The sequence below is a fragment of the Serinus canaria genome, chromosome Z, assembly GCF_022539315.1.
Source record: "Serinus canaria isolate serCan28SL12 chromosome Z, serCan2020, whole genome shotgun sequence".
Classification (NCBI taxonomy): Eukaryota; Metazoa; Chordata; class Aves; order Passeriformes; family Fringillidae; genus Serinus; species Serinus canaria.
The window spans coordinates 23,564,662-23,585,614 of record NC_066343.1 but is presented as its reverse complement, the minus strand read 5'-3'; the positions used below and the strand labels follow the sequence as shown (position 1 = coordinate 23,585,614).

The following is a 20,953-nucleotide window of genomic DNA, read 5'->3' as shown; positions in this document are numbered from 1 at the left end:
AATACAGCTTTAAGCTGTGCCCTGTTTTTAACTGTTAAACACTTTTTCACAAAATAGCAGTCATCTTCCATATTTTAGTAGGCATTTAAAGAATATCATTCTTCTTTACAGATGTAGATAAAAGTGAGGCTCTTAAATATGCTTGTTTGTCCCTTTAGTATTGCTACTAATGCAAAGATTAGGATGATTAAAACTTATTCTTTTTGGAGGCAGGAAAGATAAATTACTTGCGTGGAATTTGTTAAAGTTGGTGCATTGGTATTTTTTAAAATGAAATCAGTTAGAAGGAGAGAAAATGAAATATTTTTAAAATTCCCACAAATTAAAAAAGCAGGAAATTGCTTACCACCTTTTTTTTTGTAATCATGTTTGTCCTTGTTTGTCTGAAGTGCTACTTGATTAGATTGTTTTTGTGCTATTAGTAGTGTTGTTCATACATTCAACCTTAAAAATGACATAATTTTTACTCCAAATAATTCACTTTAAAAGAGCTGTCTGTATAAAGTTTTAGAGATGAAAATATTTTGTACTGCTTTAAAAAAATAGGTGTTTTAAAATAATTTTCCACTGTGTCCAAACATAAGCCAAAGAATGCAATAAGAAGAATTTGATATGTAAGTGAAGTACATAGAACTAAAAGATACAGGTGTGAAATAGCAATGATAAGAAAGAAAGGCTTTGTGGTTTTAAACATGATGCATTATGAAAGAGAAATTACGAGAGGAAGAAGAATGGGAATTAAGAAATGTCAGTGTGGACCACATTTAGATAAATTTAGTAATAGATAAGATAAAATGAAGCCAAAATACTTGGTTAAAGGATTAAGAGTGACATGAAATGTATGAAATTGATCAAGGCAGGAGATGAATGGCTGAGAATCACACTCCTCTTTGAGCTGCAGGAATTAGCCTACCACTTTGTTTTTGCAGCTAATAATTGGTGTGTATCTAAGGGAGCTAAGGAAATAATGGATGGGAGGGATATTGCTCGCAATATATCCAGTGATTAAAAAAAAAAAAAAAAAGAAATTATAAAAGTGCCCAAGAAAAGCCAAGAAAGGGTTGCAGTTATCAGGGCAACTGTAACTGAAATGAAGAGATTCTTGGCTGTGATTATAGTGATTATTATCAAAAGGATTTCAGTGTATTCCTTTAGCATTTTAAGTAACATTTTCAAGGAGGGGAAAAAACTGAGAACATCACTGGAAATTGCTAAATATGGTTTGGAAGAGATGGTTTCAAACTTTGAAAAGTTTGAAATTTGAAATTTTCACGCTCAACTCAGATGTCCTCAACTAAGATGTGAGAAGTAGACATTTGTGGAGTATATGTTGAAAATTCTCTGTAAAGCAAAGTACTTGGACTTGAAGAGGTATCCGTGCTTTAAGCGGGGAATCTGGGGATGCTTGGGCCAGATGGCTTCCTGAGGCCTATTTTCAAGGTAAATTTTTCTGCAGTTATGCAGAGATTTCATTTATGAAAATGTAAATAGGACCTTCGAAAGAACCCTGAAAAAGAGGCTGAAGAGATTAATGCTAATTTTTTATTTAATCTGCTCTGTTTTGCTTAAACAAGAATAGAGAGATAGAGTGCGTGGGTTCCAAAGACGAACCTTTTATGGAAGGTGCCTAATTTGTTTTTACTCTTCCTAAAAACTGTGCTGTACTAGTTGGTCACATTTTCCATTTTGAGTTTCATGTTAAGGTGTCCAACTGAATTTTCATTAGAAATGCTGCTTAGTGGGAGATGTAAAAAAAGAAAAACAACCTATAGCATTGCAGATGAGTTCTTCATTGAAATTGATTCTCATTAAAAATCACTCAGTCTCTATTAGATAATGGAGAATAACAAGTAGTTCATAACCTGGCAGACTTGGGACCTATGTGAAACGTTAATCAGTAGTATGATAGTTAGCATTGCCTGGCATTATAGTAATTATGTGAAATATGCACAATAAGGAGCAGTTTGACAAGAAAAATGAAGTAAAAATAATTTTTAGGATAAAGGACCAAAGGCAGTACTTGTTCTGTGCCTAGAGTGCAGATTCTGTGGTATCCCATATTTAATGTTATGTGAAAATAACATTTGGGTATATATTTATGGTTCCAGTTACTCTGGGCATGGCTTGTCATTTAAAAAACAAACAGCTTGAGACCTGGATTCTGATCTCTTGTGACTCTTTATGATTATGGATTTAGTTTATTTTTACTAGAGTAATACTAGGGATTTAAGTTTGTTTTGTACCAATAAGCAGAGTAGCATTTCATGGAAACTTTTTTCTATTTCTTCTATGAGCCTGTAATCTGATTCTGCATTTTACAGTGAGTGAGGCATGAAGGTTGAATATTAAAATTAATTAATTTTTTATCCCTGAAAATCTTCAACATTTGAAATGTTGACCTTAATTTTGCTGCATATTCCTTTCTAAACTCTGCAGTGTTCTGGAGAAAATACATTTTTGTAATTGGTAACTTACATGATTAATTTCCCTTGGAAGGTCTTAAATTAGTGGTAGATTTGTTTTAACTTGTTACTTTGTGTGTAAATAAGATAAGCATTTTTAAATTCCTTGCAGCCATAATCCATTTTTGTTGTACTTAAAAATAGCAGATTTTTGCCACAACTGGAAAATGTTCTTCAGACTACTGCTAAAGGCAGTTATTGATTTTAGTCCAGCACTTTCATATTTCCTCATATCAGTGTTCTAACCTGTTTACTGTTACACCTTGAATTCTCTCTGCTGGTTTCTTTAGATGCTAATTTTAATATGGTGCTAATGCGCTCCAGAAAAATTGTGGAAATGCTGTGGAAGTTTTGGATTCTGCATAGCTTTGCCTCTCTTTTTCACAAGTAACGAGCAGCAGCGTTCCTTATTTTAATCCACTGGCTGCTAAAATTGCATCCTGACTGTACTTCAGTGTGACAAGCTGCACAGCCAGTTAACACCTGCGCCCAAGCTGGTGTGTGCCACAGGGCGGGCACACGCCTGTGCTGCGCCATCAGCTCCGGGCTGCTTGGCAAACACTCTCTGTCTGGCTGCTGACGCCATCGGCAGTCCCAGAGCATCCCCTGGCACCTTGCACTGCACCTGGGCGTCTGCAGTGCCTCCACAATCAACTCAGGTGTCAGGAGTGTGCTGATGGGTTTCCCTTAGGAGTGCAGCCAAAACACTTCACTTCTTTCAGTCCACTGCAAACACCGCCCGCTTGAGGGTGGTGAGCGAGGACAGAGAAACTGGTCAGCTTGCTGGGGAATGTGGAATAGTGCATGGCTGCATTTCTGTGGCTTTGCTGAGTGGTGTATGTAGGATCACTTTTTAAACCTACTGTTTTTAAAACAAAAAAATGTACAATGCAGTTGTTGGACTGAATTCATATTTAGTTTTCAGGAAGTGTAAGAAACAGAAAGATAGTAGTAAAATGTTACATTGCTGTAGTTAATAAATAAAAAAAGTTTTTAGAAAGCATATTATAAACCAAAAAAAAATTGGTTATCATTAGGCTAAGATTGGAAGTAGGATTTTGCTTGGTATTTTTGGTTTTTTTCTTTAACTGTGGTAATCTGACAATGGAAGGTGTTCATCCTAACATGCAATCCTTGCTCTTGGTAAAGGTATGTTTTGTTATAATACATAGTGGGAATAGTAATGCTATTGCCTTCCTCACTTATTTATCCTAATAAAAATTGTTTTTTTTATTTAAAGTAAAAAAGAATCACGCACTGAAATATGTGCCCTACATGCCTTTTGTAATGGATATTTATTGTTGTTTATTTTATTTAATAAATTCTAAAATTAGACTTTTGAAAAGTTTTGGAAATGCAAAATTAATCCTGTCTTTCTTTATCATATGAAACAACCTTTGCATTGAAGGAGGAGTTGATTTTTTATTTTTTTTTTCCTCTCTTAATGCTCTTGTGAATTAGTAATAAAAGCACTTTTTTGGAGAATGTATTTTCTTATAAAGTCATAGGTTCTAAAATTAAATTTTCTATATTATTTCTATTTGTAAATGGTAAAATTTTTTAAAAAATCCCAAACCAGAACAACCAACCTGAATTCTGTAATCTGAAACAGACTAATGCACAGAGGTAAAATATTAGCAAAAGGTCATGCTTCAGTTTGGTTGTAAGTTCAGGAATGGAACCCAAGCTCTTTCTCCTGGGAATCAGAGTATCTTAATTCTACTTCTTGTGGACAGAAGGGAACAAAGATATTTGTGATGTGTTTTGTAACAGTTGATGGACTCTGAACTATTCTTACACTGTCAGATTCTCAGAACTAATAAGTATGTCTGAGGCTTAGCCACATAAAATAAGAAATTCACACATGCTTTTGTTGTCTTTAATCCTGTGCTGTAACCATTTTGTAGGTCTGGACTGTATTATTGCAGCTTACTCCTTTGTTTTACTTTTAGCAGTGCAAATATGACATGCATAACAAATGGTGGGGAAGTAGAGGAGTGGATTTTGACAGTCATGATGTTTATGGCACAGTTAAAACAGTGTAAATGAAACTTTAGATTTGCATCTCACTGGGGCTGTATGTTGAAGGTAAGGTTTTATAGAAGTGGATAATCTGAAGAAATCTTAAAATCACTGGGGTGTGTTGCCTTGCTTTCTCTTAAGATTTGCATTTACAGTGGCCATTTGTGCCTACCTCACAGCAAGAGCTTATTTACAGCTTCTTGTGGCATGTGAGTTGTGGTAACTTCTGACAAAAGTGAAAACTAGGCATAATTTTTAGACTAGATTTAACCTAATAGTCCTGTCTTTCAGGTCTTTGACTTGTAGATATATTCATTATTATTTCAATAATTTATTACAGACATTTTTACCAGGATATGTTATGTATTATTCTAGTAATTTTGTTGACATCATGATTTGATGGATAGCTTGCTTGTTGAAAGTAAGAAGCATGTTATTTACTTTTTCTTGATTAAATTTTTTATGAGCAAGGGATTAATTAATTCCTTATGCTTTGTCAGTACAACTGATCTAGTTTATTACATTATGTCCATGATACCCGTGACCTTGGAAAAGCCATAAAAATTTCAAATAACCTCTCCTGTTTGCCCATGTCACTTTAAAGGACAGTCCTAATAGGGTAAATTGCAGCAAGCAGAAACAAACATGCTATCTGAAATACAAATACCTTTTTCTTTCTTGCTTCTATATTTATGTTGGAATACCTAATTTGTATTTTTTAGAGCACAGGTTTTTATAATCCAAATAATTTAAGTAATCTGAATTCTGCTTCTGGAATGTTGCTTTTATTAATTGACATTTATATTCATTTCTGGACCACATTTCAGCCTCTTTGCAGGAATCAGAGAGCTCAGTGCAACAGTTACTATGAGCACAGTACACAATCTAAATATATTTGTGAAAGTGGTTTTGTAGCTGTCTGTTGAGGAATACTGTATGGCTTTGTCCTGAAAGATATTTTTAAATTGGCATTTAAAAGGAATAAGCCCTTGTTTTCCAAATTTCAATAGCTGCAAACAGGACACTGTGATTTAGTGGAACTATGAATAATGTGGCAGGCACTAATATAAATTCTGGTCTAGTTGGTATTTTTGCCTAAAGGATTTTTTTTTTAATAATACAATTTGATAATCAATGAGTCATAAAACGTAGATGGAAGCTGGAGCAGAATTGTTGTGCACTCTGGGGATACATAAATATAATGTTACTGCTGTCACCAAAATCATAGGAGTAGTCCATTGAACAGAATAATTGCATGCAGCACTGACTCAAAAAAACCCAGTTGTCTCTTGTTTATCTTTTTGCTGTGGCCTCTTTTTTTCGGTAGCAATTAGAGAGTGTTAAAACCAAGTGAAGTGTATCACTGTAGGGCACATGTGGAGACTTTCGTTCCTGAATCAGATACTACAGATTAGCATAGTTTATGCAGACCAGGCTTGCAACAAAAGATTTTATCATTACATTGTTTCAGACTTATATTTTAGCTTTTTCTGGTGTATGAGTGTAAGACTCTAGACGTTGGTTTTGTTTTCTTTTTTTTTTGTAGTAGTAGTGCTAATGTAAAAGGGTAAGGAGCATTTTACATCTAAAATTGTGCTTCTGATGAACTCCCGTGTTCCCATAGCAATTTTAGTAACCATGCACTGTTTAACTGGAAGAGCAACTTGAGGATATTGCCTGGTTTCTCTCTACCTCCCATGGTAAACCTTCTGTTTGTTTTGTGAGTTTAGTAGTCAGAGGTGCATGGATAAAACTTGCTGTCTCCTACTTAATGACATTTCACAGCCAGCAAGGCTGCCAAGCTGCTATACAACTTTCCTTTTTACTTCATTAAGCAACACAGAGGAACAGATCACAGCAATTATTTTCTACCATAATGCGTCCCTTTGACTGAAACATTTGAATCTTTGAAACAGAGCAGTACCATAAAATAAAAGGCTTAAATGGGAGATGGACATCTTCACAACTCCAAATAGGTCTAAGGGGAGAAAAGTGCAGAGACCTAGGTTAAGAAAATTGAGCTTTTTCAGATGAGTGAAGCATGACTTGAAAATGGTGAGAAAAGGTTAAGCTATGCTTATCATAGTATATTATATTAGAAATAAAATTTAAACTTTTTTTTTCCAGCAAAACAGCACTGAAGGAACAAAATGGAGCTAAGTGTTTCTTCTTTCCCTAGTGGCAACATTTGAACTGTAGTGACACTTAAAAAAAAACCTATGTACTGTTTTGCAAAGAACATGACTATGTCAAAAGTTCTTTTGTAACTGTCTGGCCAACCTGCATCTGTGATGCTCTAAGGGTAGGACAATAGTAGTCTGATAATCCTCTTTAGATACCAAAATGGCTTGCAATATGTAAATTGTTTACTAGTGGTTATGGAGTTTGTGATATGTGTATTTTGGTTTTCAAGAGCTGTAAATAAAAAAAAAGGAACATATTTCCTTCTTTGTCCCTGTCTTCTCTCCAACAACAAAAAATTGGCCCCCCATTAACCTGTAATAGTGGTTTTGGCACATGATGTTTTGTTTGTTAATAGGGAAATAGACTCAGTGCTTGTGTTTGCCTACCTTCAGGGTTTTTTCCCTTGAAGCAGCAGATCAGACAAAATGTTCAAGAAGAGAAGGTGAAGCGTGGACAGTAAAAAAGTGCTCTGTGTGCAGACCACTGTATCCATTTGAAACATGTCTGTGGCCTTGGGAGAAGCCTGCAAGTCAGTTAGAATGAAATTTGATCTCTGCAGGATGTGATAAATCGTTAGTACATATATGTGTTTCAAAAGTGTTTTTTCTGTTGGAAGTGGGCAGATCACAGTTAATGGCTACACTGTGGTGGTGTTAACTGAGGTTGTGTCTTGCTGAGGACTTACTATACTTGTGAGTTCAGATTTCACTGGGAATTGGGCAATCGTTGTGATGATGCATTTGCAGAAGAAAAATTGCCACTTCAAAGGGCTTACAGTGTGACAAATTGTGGACAGGACTTCGGGAGTGCTGGGAGCTAGACTGCTTTTGTTTAGTGTTTTTACATTGCATTGAGGATAGATAGATTGTTACAGTAGAGGATAAATTATAATGGCTTTTCTTTTAATTTGGTCTTATGTCCTATAAGGAGAGTAGGTTCTGGAGTTTTGTCTTTGCAATTTTTCATTGGTTGAGGACTTGTGTTACTACTTAATTTACATATTGATGGAACCTCCCATCAGCTGCTTTCAGAGTTAAATCAGTAGTATGCAGATTACTTTGATAATACTACCTGAAAATAGTCCAGAACACACTGCCATGGGATAGAACACACTGAATTAATCTTGCACTTGAAAATTAGAGCTCTACAATTCTGATTGTTTCTGTCCTTCAGACAAAGCAGGACAAAGACAAAATAGGAGAACTGATTCTTACAGAAAGCAATTTTGAATTGTTGTCCCAAATTTCCATTATTTCTTTATTTGTGTTTGTTATTTTAACCTGCTTATCACTTTATATTTAGGTGATGATTTCTAAAGTAGTGTATAGGCTGTCAGATTCAGTTATTTTGATAAAATAATTTTAGCTCTGAAAATATGACGTTTAATTGCCTGAGATTCTGTTACTTGTTGTAGCTTCGTAAATTTTACCCTGATCCTCTAGCCTTTTCAGGTTATTTTTCCCACACAAACCTGAAATGATGAAAATACTGAATTATTTGAATTGAAAATTTAGAAATTGAGCTTTGTGCAGCAAGGTGAGCCATGACTTATAAGTAATCAATTTCGCTAATTCTACATTGAATTGATTGTAGAGGAAACTACTGGGAATTCTCTTCTGCTATATTTTAGGATCTTCCCTGCATGATTTTCTGTAAGGAGTCCACAGAGTTCACTTTGTTGAGTAATGGGTTAATGTAATTAGTTGAGTAGACATAAATTCTCCTTCTGCGTTTAAACTAGTGAAACTGCAAAGAGGCTGATTGTATTCCTCTGCTGCAACAAGCAAAACCAGGAGATTTTTAAAATGTGATTTTGAAGAAAATATGGACGTGCAAAAACTCATTTCTGTTACTGTAATAAAGGCATTACAGATGCCAACTCCTCATTAGGATGGTACGCCATAAAGCATACAGGTCTGTACAAGTCTATCATGTGTGCTGACAGACCCAGTGATACCTTGCAGTACTCATGCAGTGTCCCAGATCTGTGGTGGATAGAGTGGAAGAAGACAAAAACTATGGAGAGCAAAAGGGAGCAATTTTTTTTGACAGATGAACTGCAGAGCTTCTGCTGTTAAAATACTGGGTGTCATTTGCCTACTGTGTGTCTTAATCCACTGCAAAATACTCAGTCAAGCTTCTTAAGAAAACTGAAAGATGATAAACCAGAACCAGACCTACCACTGAGCTTCTTGGTTTATTTTTATTTTCTTGCTTCAGGAGGTTAAAGAAAATCAGCTACCTCTGCACCAGGAAAGGAACCTATAGAAAAAATTGTGCAAGAGCCAATAATAAGGGTTGGCAGTGCAGTCTGTTAAGTAACATGAGAGATCAGACTGAAAATGTTAAGCTTTTTAAATACAAATTTTATTATCCCATAATCTTCTTAATTAGACTGAAAATCAGGGTTAGTTTTAATTATCACTAGAGGTTTTCAAGAAAAAGTATGAGCTGATACCTTATTAGTGTTACTGTGGTGGCTGACAAATCTGGAAGCACCAAGGACAAGTTGTAGAACCCCATTCATTATTAAAGACAAACTTAGTAGTTCATAGGATACTATGAACACACTACCAGACAGTTTCCTTTGTTGTAAAGTTCAAGTGTATCCATTGAGCATGTTAGAAGTGTCTTGGCTTTGATGCACTCAGCCTGTAGGGAAAGAGCTGTAAGGTAAGAGGAACAAGTATACAAGGGGCTCCTCAGAGTTGCCAAGTTTTTCTCTAAGTGCTAAAGTTTGCTTTGATATAAACTCACAGAATGATTATAAAGCAAAGCCTAAAAATGAAGGCAGTAAGGGTCTTCATGCTCAGACTTGGTCTTTCTTAGAAATTTGTTATGCTGAGCTTGAAGTACTACATGTTTTTACAAGGTGAAAGTGGGTTTTTTTCCCCCACATTTGCTGGAATATTGCATTATTGAAGAACTTTTTGTTAAAAAACCCTAACCCTATGAAAGGTGATTGGATATTGAGGACTAAAGTAACATTTGCATTGCTCGTCTTTTACTTCCTTTTGCTCTATTTGGGTTTGGAAACATTTCTGAAAAACGCCATATTTGAGATTCCTGGAATGTTTTGCCCTAATCTGATATTTGTTCAGTGCTTGCATTATACGGCTCAATGTGAGAAGACACGATTTTGGGACACCATGCAATATTTGGTGTAAGTGCTTGCAGTGCTGCAAGCTTTGGTGTTTTTAACATTAATTTTTCAGTTTGCTTTTATTCTCGCAGGTTTCATGTGAAAATCTTAGATTTCATTTCATCTGAAAAAGAGCGAGCTCTTTTTGAACTGAAACCTAAGTGCCTTTTCTTGTTCAAAAGAAGAGCTTTTACCATGGTTGCCAGACAGAAAGATGACAACCTGCATATTTGTTTGCAGTGTTTCTTTTAATGTTGGCATCCACGTAGCTATAACTGGGTTACTCATAAGGAGTAATTATTTGCTGGAAAATATAGAGTCTTTTCTTTTATGAAGAGAATGGTGGGTAAAAAATGGTAAAATTGAGATGAGGATTTATTCCAGCTTTTTAAAAGGTTGAAACTTTCAGATCAGAGATTCTATTTGCATATTGTCTCTGAGTCAGTTCAAGAAGGAAATAATGTGTTTATAATATCTATTAATAAACGTTTGATCAATTGAGCATTGTAATGTTTGGAAGTTGGATAAAATACTGAAACATAGCTGGATAGTTATGCAACCATTCTATATTTTTTATTTACAAATTGAAGGGATGATATTTAAGGTGCAAATAATCTGTTCCTGTGGAATAATGTAGTTTTTAAAAAATAAATAAATTTATGGTAATGTGTCAAGACAGTATTGAGAAAATAGACCCCAGCCACCTTCCCTGAAAAATAAGTAATAAATCACTCAGTATTACTATTTTTTAAAAAGTGAAAACAAATCTTAAACAATGCTAACGTTCAGATTGAAGTGGGAATTTGTGGCAAATGTGGCTGTCATAAACCATTGTCCAGCATCCATTGTCTGGTTTCTTCTACTTTCTTGTATTTGCATTTAATTGGGTTTTATGTTGCTGTCATCGTTTGAGCCTGGCGCAATGCCAGTGCCCCCACGAGATCACCTCCTTCCCTGGCACCCACTGTGAGATGTGATCAGAGACAGAGCAGAGCAGGCTCCAACTTGAGGTTTAAGGGAAAAAAACTTTATTAACCTAAAACTACAAAGGAAAACACTAAGGAAAACACACAAAACACATAGAACCCAAAATGAAAACCTTCCAAATTTCTTCCTCCTCCCCCCACCTAGATTTCCAATTCCATTACCACCAAATCCACCCTTTAGATAATCAATTCTCAATTCCTCGAGAAGAGAGAAGTCCCTCTTGCACCACAGACTTCCCCAGGAAACAGTTGAAACTTCTCGTGTTTCCGTGTCACGTGTGGCACCGCCCGGAGAACATTTTGCCATCATGACCTCTTCCTTCCATGTCCAGTGCTCTCACCACTGCACATGGATCAGAGCTGCTTCTGGGGTTTTTCCCTTTAAAGATACTTTGTCCAGTTCCAAAAAGAGCACAGTCCCTCTCCTTTTGGGACACCTGTCCCCCCCAGATTTCACCCCCTGGGGCTGAGGGGTCTCTTGAACAGAGATCATCTTCCTCTTCTTCGAAGATGGAGGGCACCACCACCACCCTCCTCACCCGTCGTCTCTGTTCACACACCTCCACATCACTGCACTCTCCTGGCTCTGAGCCATCACCTCCCCCTGGAATGCAGTCTCTGTGTCACAGGAATACAAGTGGTTCTGCTGTGGCTATACAAGAAAAGTCCAGCCAAAGGCCACTCCATCATCTCCTCCCACCAAGGATTCTTCTCAACATCCTCTCAATCTCATCAGCTTCAGGAGGAATCAGCATTTGCAAGGTTTCCATCCTCCCCAAAAGGGTTCAAAGTCCCAGGCTCTGCCGGTTTGCTTCATGAACTCCCACGCCTGGCTGCCCTGCTGGGCACCCCCCCCCTTCTCCTTCACGCCGGCCACGCTATCACAGGTGCCGGCTCTGTCTCTCTCTCCCTCTCTCCGGTGGGGGGGGAATGGGGGATGGCTGCCCGAAGCCCTTGCAATGTTCTCCTCCACCCTTGGGCCCAGGCCTGGCCTACCTCCCTCCGGCCACATGGCTCCCCTTCCCCCCCCCCCGCCCCCCCCCCGCCCAGCTCAGGCCGGGCAGGGAGGGTTGAGGGTCTGCTCAGTCCCAAGCCGGAACTCAAAGAGGAAGTTCACCTGGGAGATCTTTTAACCCCCTGTGTTCTCAGAAGCGTATCCATGCCCTCAGTGGACAAACCACGTGCCAATATTAAATCTGAACACCGATTGGCTTGCCCACACCATCACAAAAAACTTCCATTTCCTCTTAAACCATGGCAGTTGCGAAGTGTAAAACTGGTTTAGGTATGAGGGATTTCTTACATTCTGTAATTTTGAACTGCGCATGGGAAGTACTGAACAATACATACAGAAAGATGCATGTAAAACCCATTTACTTTAGTTCACCTAATTATTTGGAGATAAAAAGGGCAGTTTTAGTCTGGAAAACTGGTATTCATGCTTTCACCTCTGAGCAGTGAAGAACTGTCTGCTGTTTCATTAATGCCTGTTTTAGACAAATGTTTTTTCTCCTTGTTTCAGCCATTGCTGTCACTATCCCACAGGTGGTAAAGCAGTAGACAGTGAACTTTTGTCATTCAGAACCAAGAGGATGATGCATTTAAAATGCTCCTGTTTAAGATATGTAAAGCAGAATTAAAATTTGGTTTCTTATCAAAGTGTAAGGCTTCAGTGCCTGAACTGACTCCAGAAGCAAAGCAGCAGTATATGAAGCAATGCTACTTTCAGGCAGGTTTAGCAACACACACCTAAGCTTCTTATCTTGGAGTCTGCCTTTCACAAACTCATACAGTGGCCTACTTAATTCTTCCAATTATTTTAACAAATTTCTAAATGCCTGCAAGCGGTGGCTGCTATGTGGGAAAAAATACTCACCCACAGCAAACCCAGCTGAAATGCAATTATAGGTTCATTTTTCCTATTGTAGCATCTTTTACAGTATTTCAGCTTAATTAGTTTCAGAACTCTGTTTGAAAGAACACAGGTATATTTCTTGTCCCTTGAAGCTTTCATATTTCTTTGAAGTTTTCACAGTGTCTGTAAAGAGTGGGAAAGGAAATACTTCATGAAATTTTGCAACAAGAATAAAATATTGTAAATACTTCATAAGCTCCATAATCATAGTAAAAAGGGTTTTATTTCTGGTTTTATTTTTACTTTCATGGGTACATTTTAGAATTGTAGTTTAAACTTCCACAATGCTGATATTAACAGTGTTATTAAGAATGTATAATAAAGTATTAAATAGATTTCTGAAATATAGCAAGGACATCCAATGTTCAATACAATATTGATTTTAATTATATAGTGTTCTTATCTTACATCTTATTCTAGTCTATCTTCTTATTTATGATGTATTTGGTGGAATTTAGTACCCTGGCACATGGTTTTGATTTTAGGTGTTTTTTTGTTTAGTTAGTTTTTCTTTCTCTCTAAGGAACAGTTTGGTGCTCCTAGTCAAATTTCATGGCTTTCAAGTTAAATTTTATATGAAATGTAGGGAGGAAAGATCATTATGATGTTTATGTTTTCAAAAAGAAGCATCCTAGGAGGGAAGCCTTTCTTAGTAGCATCCAGTAAGCAGGGGGTATTGAATTCACTTGTTTTGTATTGTGCAGTATACCTTTGCTTTGGCATTTGTTATCACATGGCAGTAATCTCCATCAAGGGCTTTGATTTAAGGTTACTGGTCTGGATGCTGTTAGCAACATCCTGTTCATCTCCATTCTCTGCTATCTCAAAAGTATCATACCAGTCTTTACCTCAGAGGGACAGTCCTGGTCAGTCACTGTAGGAGGCATCATGCTGTCTACCCAATGGCCTCATCCCAGTGAGGGAGGTGTACTGGTGCTTCCTGTGCTTCCAGGTGATCTCTTGGAGACCTACTCTGCCTAGTGGTTTTCTATGCTTTAAGCCAGTGCTGTTTGGAGTAGCTTTCCTGTGATGAGATTTTGTCCTTTTATATTCCAGCTTGAAGAAAAGGAGTACTACAAAGAAAGAGTGGAATTGATACGTGTTTTACTTCAGGCTAAGTATTGAACCATGATCTATGTAGTTGATTGCAAGTTGAACTCTACCACAGGTAGTGATGTTGGTCTTGCTGAAGAAGGACATTATGAATTTTTTTCTGGTCATGGGCTTGTGCTAAGTTATTGAACAATTGCTTTGGGTAGAATAGCAGTAGATCAGGGCACTTTGCTGGGTGTTTGTGTTGTTTGTAACAAATTGTCATTTTGCCTGTGCCATAACTTCATCTGAAAGCAATATATTTTATTTAAGCTGAGTATTGAAGTGGTGTACATAACGTACATATTCGGGTACCTTGAGGAAAGCACTGAGACTTGAAAATTGCAGTGGATATGTAGCCAGTTTCAGAACATTTTGTTGGAGTGTTTCAAATATAAGTTTTGGACAGAAAAAATTGCACTTAGAAAAGAGAACAAAAAAAGGCAGTCTGTTGTAAGGCTGTCATCTTGGGGTGCAGATACATATTTTTAGGCAGCTGGTCTGAGATTGTCCTGTATATAGATAGCAACCAGTAGGTAGGGGATATTAATAACTTGGACAGTTTTAACAGATACTGTGATCAGATAAAGCTGTCTTGCGATGGTATTACACAGTTTTTATGTCACTGAGAAATTGAAGCACATGGAAGAAACCACCAGAGGGTGAATATCACAGCTCCTGATACCCTACAGATCCATACTGTGATTTAAGTAATTGTAAGTGCCTAGTTGGATTACCATAGGACAGAGCCCACATATAGCCTGTATTTTTAACCTTGTGGTTCTTCATCTTTTGTAAATACTAATCTTTTTAGTTGTATTATCTTGTATTGGTATTTTCATGCTTTCTACCCACAGATTCCAGATGTGCTTTAGGAATTTAGGAAACAAGCTACACAAAGAGTGATTAGATTTTCAATGTCACATTTGATTTAGAAGTTTGCTATATTATTTTAGCCATTTTCCTTAATCATCATCTCTTTTCAAAGACTGTACCTTTAAAATAAAATCCCTCTTCTTGCTCTGTTTCAAAACTGGTGGACAAATGATACAATAGGAAAATCACATGTTGTCTTTTTGTAGCTCTTACACTAACAGGAATGTCTTCCTCAGATTAGCAGCAGAAGGAAAAATGATGATGAAAAAGAAAACAACTGATGGTGTTACTTTTGAAAGGTAACTTTAAGTGACAATTTCTAAGGAAAACATTTTCATTTAAATTAATATTATTGTATCTTCTTTGTTTGTTGTCATGGAATCCTTCATAATGTTAATGAATCAAGTAACTTCAGTAATCAAATGTTTCTTGTCAAATGAGTGATTTTTAGAGAACCAGTGGAAATGCTGGTGTCTGCTGAGATTATTGTATACTTACAAAGAAGACTAATATGTTTAAGCAGAGAAGGCTGTTTTGCCTGAAAGGACAAATGCCAAAGATACCTAATATTCTGGTTATAGGCGAAGGGCTGCATGCTAGCAGAGTGGAAAAGGAATCCAGCATGTATGCTGCTCAGTCTAATTATAACATTACAGATGGCCATTACATAAGGAATGCCTCCAAATCAATATCATCCATTCAGAGAGACTTCTGAGTGTATACCTGATCCTGAAAGAGCAGCTGCTTGCTATTTTTCCTCAGGAATGTAGCACTTGAAGCAGCAAGGAAGACCTTCTCTTCCAAGTTACCTTATTGGTTGTGCTGACTTGGTATTTACATTTGATTTTCCCTCCCTAAATACCATGCTACCTTCTTTAACATGGTTTTCTTTTAATTGTATGCATGAATCAGGCTGAACCACATATTAGATGGAGACAGTTATCCTTTATTAAAAATGGATGATGCATACCCTGGTTAGGATTTTTTCATTAGAAGGAAGAGTATGGTGATGCAGAGACTGAATTTAGCTGAAAGGCAGTAAACCAAGCTAGCAAGGAAATAACATACAAAAACCATAGTTGCCCAAGCTAAATTTGTCTTCAAGTGCCTACAGAAACTGTCAGTGAGCTTTCAATAACAGCAGTAATTAAGATTAGTGTGTTAGCACACTATCTGCAAGCACAAGCTCTAGTGAACTGGAAAGGAAAGTAAATTAGTAATATAACAATAATGTAACAGTGGTGGGAATTGGGCTAGCTAACAAGTTGCACAGTTTAAGTGATGTTTAGGCCTAATACAGGATTAGACATTAAATAATTTATCCTATTTTCATACTGAATGAAAATACCTCCCCATCGCTAGATAAAGAGCTCATCACCTTTCCTGCCAGCCCTGAGCAGCACATAAAGAGTGTTTGTATCAGTGGTTCATATAGTTCCCATTTGTAACTAAGCATACACTTCTGTGTTTGGTTATGTTCAATTCTGTCACTATCCACTTTTAAAATGAAAAAAAAAAAAAAGTTAGTTTGATGGTGCAATCTGCACAGGTTTAAGTAGTGTAGTCTTCCACCTGTGTCTGCACAGTTCTAGAATATATTGCTTTTTTAACTGCTGACTTGGTAGAGAATTTTGAAGGGTGTGAACGCCAGGAATTCAGGATTTGTCTACACATCTGTCTTGCTTGGTGCATGTTTATAAACAAGCCAGACTAATGAAAATAACTAATGTGCTAGATGAATCAAGGTAATATTAGAGGAAGATCATTGCTGGTCTGCTTGGATTTCTGGACATGTGTCTTTTCATAGCAGAATACTCTTCATTAATATAATGTGCAACTTTTTGGTAGAACAAGCAGTATTTTTACAGTCTGCTGCCCCCCGTTTGAAAAAAAAATAGTTGCCCTGCTAGGTTGCTATGTGTAGGTTCAAATAAATATTACAGATTTAGCATATGGACTAAATTGAACATACTTAGGCATGATACAGATTGCAAAAGCACATTTCAAGCTTTTGTCAGGTCCCTGTAATTTTTGGGCTGCATGATCTCAGCTACTTCTAATTATGAAAAGTTACTAAACAGCTAGTACAGTCTTTTAACGTGTTACAACTTTATTGCACTCTCATTTATTTTTTTATCTTTAAATTGGGACCTTATTTTTAAAATGCATTATCTTTTTAGCATTTAAATTATGAAATTTATTATCAGTATGATACAGTCTTTGTATGTAATGATACCTGCATGACAAAGTTAGGTTTCTTGAAAGATTGAAATCCTTACATAAGGTGCTCACAATGTCAGGAGCTTGCTTATATTAAATGGTGTGATTAGAGTGTTTGGCTTGTTGATTTACTTTGTTCTACATTGCAGTACAGAGCAGCTGTTAGTTTGTTACTGGCTTTCTATGGGATTACAGTATAAGGATGGGGAGAAGAAGCTGGAATTGGCAAATTGGTTAATTATGCAAAACAGCATGAGCTATAAAGTTGTTGTCTGGTGGTGCTGCATTGGGATGTCTTGCAGACATCAAAAATACCCTACGTTTTTGTTTACAGGAGAACGTGACAAAACCGCCTCTGCACCTTTAGGTGCACTAGCGGTTAGGTCAGAAAAGGTTGGTATTTTGGCCTTTCAGCTAGCGTTTTCAGGCTGAGGAATACCTCAGAGTAAGGAGGTTTTGTGGGCAAGTGTGTGCAAATGGTTTTCCACACTTTGTGTATGAAAAGATATGAAAGAAATAGCAGTCAGAAAAGTGGTATGTGAGCCTGGAATATGAGTAAGGCACAGACCTATCGAAAAAGAACTTCTGAGATCTTCTGGCATTCAGTAACAGTAGTACTGTTTATAACCAAACCATCCTGTGATGTTCCTTGCCTTGACTATTGCTAGCAAAAACCATTCAGCATATTGTTCACCTGATGATGAAGGCTTCTAGTTCTCAGCACTGCTTGTTAGTACCCTCTTCTTGTGTGCCAGTGTTGCCTATAGCTTAAGAGTTTTTCTCCTTCCCTTTTCTTACATCCCTGGTTTGTTTACAGAGAGTACTGATTGCCTTTCAGCTTTCATTTTACTAGTCTAATTAAACAAACCTCCATTGGTATTCTCTTTATAATGTCCTCTCTTTGCTTCTGTGGTTATTCTTGTAGCTTTCCCCTGCACATGCTGGAGCTTAAATCATGAATTTTCTAAGACAGGTGACCAGAACTATTCACAGAGCTCCAGATGAGATCATCCCCATCTCTTCTGAAAATTTATCCCTTGATATAGCTAGATTCCATATGTCTTTTTGACAGCTGTAGCTCTTTGACAGGTTGTATTCATCCCAATTGATTAATACATCCAAGTTATTCTCCTGCTGTATTATTTTGACTTGATGATTCGCTAGTAGGATTACAGTAGAAATTTGTCCAGTTCTCAGAATGATTGACCTTGTCTTTGTGCTATTGTATTTTGTCATTACAATCACTTTGGTCCTTGAAGGCTATTCAGATCTACAAGGTCATTTCTCAATTTTACAATGGTTTGTAAAGAGCTCTACTCTTAATCTCGTTTTTAGTTCAATGGTTTCCTTCCACATTGTAGTCTCACTTTTTCTGGTAAAATCCTTGCTGTTTTGCATTCAGTTGGGTTTTTTTGTATCTTACTAGTATGCCTAAAATTTGGTATTTTAAGATTTAGTGAAGTACCTGTTTTTGTAAGACACATTGATTTCAATCATCTAAAATAATAGCTCCACAACAAGTTACCCTGGGCTATTGTGCTTCTGTATGTCAGCATAACTAAGTCCACCCATTTTTGTTGGGTGAGAATCTGTTCATTAAAATGCAATATGAAGTTGATGAAAATGCTAAATGAAGAAAATGAGGTTCTACAGTGTCAGAAGAACCATTAGTGACTCTTAGCAGTCTCTCTGAATTTCTTACGAAGTTTTCTGAATGTAAAATGGGCTTATTTATAAGCTTGTCTATGCCTCTTTATGATAACTTTAGTTATAAGACTGTCTAGACGTACTTTTCAAAAGTGTATTAGGTAACTGGGAACCCTGGTGACATTTCATTTTTGGATTATAAAATTAATGTAGGCTCAGAAATACATTGAGTTCCTGCTTGCATCATGCTGTAAGGAAGAGGCAGAGCATTTAAAAAAAATTTGTAAGATACTAAGTTTTCTTTTTTATGAAGAAAAGGAATACCAAGAATATTAAAAAAAGAAAAATCTGTGAATATTCCACTGGGGGCCCAGCCACAATATTGCAGAACATCTTAATGAAATACACTATTCAAGCCTGTCTTTCTTGAACGGAAACATACTATGCAAATCTGCTGAAAAAGGCCTGTATTAGTGTATGCCTGCCTTAACCAACATGACTGTTAGACATGATTGTTAGATCATATCTGTGTCAATCTTGCTAGCCTTCATCTTGATGGTACCTGACTGTCTCCTTTGTATTTAAAAATAGAAATTACAATCTCTCTCCCTCTGCCTTTTTAGCTTGATTAGTTCATAGATGAAGGTGTGAGACACTTGAGGGAAAAGCTAAATTGAAGGGTTGAGGCTCCCATTCTGCATGTGGTTAAGATGCATTGTTATTCCAGGAGCAATTGCTGCGTCTTTTGTCACAGTCACATGAAAGTCTTCAATTTCAGTTCTTTCTATTTTTTGTCAATTGTGCTGGTGTGGAAGATTAAGAATGTTGTGCTGACAGGGTAGGGAATGGAGAGGGAACCCAGCCTTTCAGCAGCTGGTGCAGTAAGAAACACTGGGAGATGCTTAAGGCTGTGCTCACGACACCGCAAAAGCTGCACCAGGGCAATGGGTGCTCACCTTCCTGTCATGTAGGCTTTCTAAACTCATTTATGTGTGAACTCTATTTCTGTTAATGTGCTCGCAGTGTTTTCTCACCACGATGATTTAAATAGTTCAAGAGGAGGTCAGGTATATGTAGTACAGTTTTTTTTTGTCTGTCATGGGCAGTGGTGAAATGAAAAGTTACTATCTGTTAATGACTGTAAGTGGTCTTTCTCCTGTTTTTATCTTAGTGTTCAGTGACACTGACACCATCAACAATGTGTGATGCTAAGCAGCAGCAAAGAAAACATTACTGTACATGCATCTATGGAAAAGCTGTTTCAGTGGTTATATAACAGAAATTGAAAGGATAGGTTTTGTGCTAAGTGTGACAGTGAGAGAGACTGTGTTTGGACTGAATACTGTTCAAGGGAAAAGGAATAGAACTTCTTTAGGGTCATGAAAATATCTCTTCTTTCCTTATAATGCATAGGTCCTATCCAAAGAAAACAAAATGTGTATTTAGTTCTTTCTAATGATTCCTCAAAATTGTTTTAACACTGGAAATGGCTCTTCTCATTACTCTCTGTCTGGCTCTAGTCAACATTATTGTAATTACTTGATGTAATTAATGTTTTTTATTATTCCATAATTTTTTGCAAGAAGAGCCCTCTTATTTACATAATATGAGTAGTATCATATGCACAAAGAGAAAAAACAGATAAATTTACAGATAAACCTCATTAATATATTTTGAGTTCTTTATATTGCAAAAAATGAAATTCAGGGTTTTGTCTTTTTGGTAACTGAAGATGTTTAAAAATACATGTTTTCACTTTGATAGCATCAGATGAGTTCAAATGTACTAGGGTGAGTCTGGGAATTTTGTGCAGCTCGGGGAACATGGGGAAACGTGTTTAAAAATGAGACAGTTATGAGAAAGACTAAGAAAATATGAATGTGTCACTTTAAGCTATATATAGAAATATAATCTATAGATATTCATCTCCTTCTTCAACCAAATATGCTTTTTTCTTTTGCCAGCAGAGGGCCTTTAAGTAGCTGTGTATTGCTACATATCTGAGTTGGAAATTATCCTACCCAGGGGCAGGTTGTGATCCTTCAGTGCTGTGTTGGCAATTATGAAATGTAGGCCAAAGAGGGAGAAGATAAAAGAAGAGAACTTGGTACATTTTCTCATGAGAGACAGGACAAGGCACAGTGGAAGAGGCATTACAGTGATGCCAAACAAACTTCTGGAGTATTCAAGAAGTTTTATTTCCTCTAGTAACCCTGCTTCTGTGAAAATACTACCAAGTGTAGCAGGGAGGGAGCATGGCCAACTTTCTCTTCAGGCAAGTTTAGTTTAGCCACTAGAATTGAATGTTAATAGATTAATTTGGGAGCTTACTCAACCTGAAACTTCATCTAAGAGAAAAAATGCAGAACTATAATATGACTGAAAATATTTATTCTGATAAATTTTT

General features: G+C 36.7%; 1 protein-coding gene across 2 annotated transcripts in view; it reads left to right on the top strand.

Moving 5' to 3' along the window:
- COMMD10 (COMM domain containing 10) overlaps positions 1–20,953 on the top strand; it is a 106,884-nt gene that overhangs the window by 35,879 nt on the left and 50,052 nt on the right. Inside the window, exon 6 of one of the 2 annotated variants that reach the window (XR_007780445.1) lies at positions 13,768–14,978. The exons of the other annotated variant lie outside the window; for it this stretch is intronic. The gene's annotated coding sequence lies outside the window, so the exon portion shown is untranslated. The remainder of the gene's footprint in view (positions 1–13,767; positions 14,979–20,953) is intronic. 2 annotated transcript variants of the gene reach the window in all.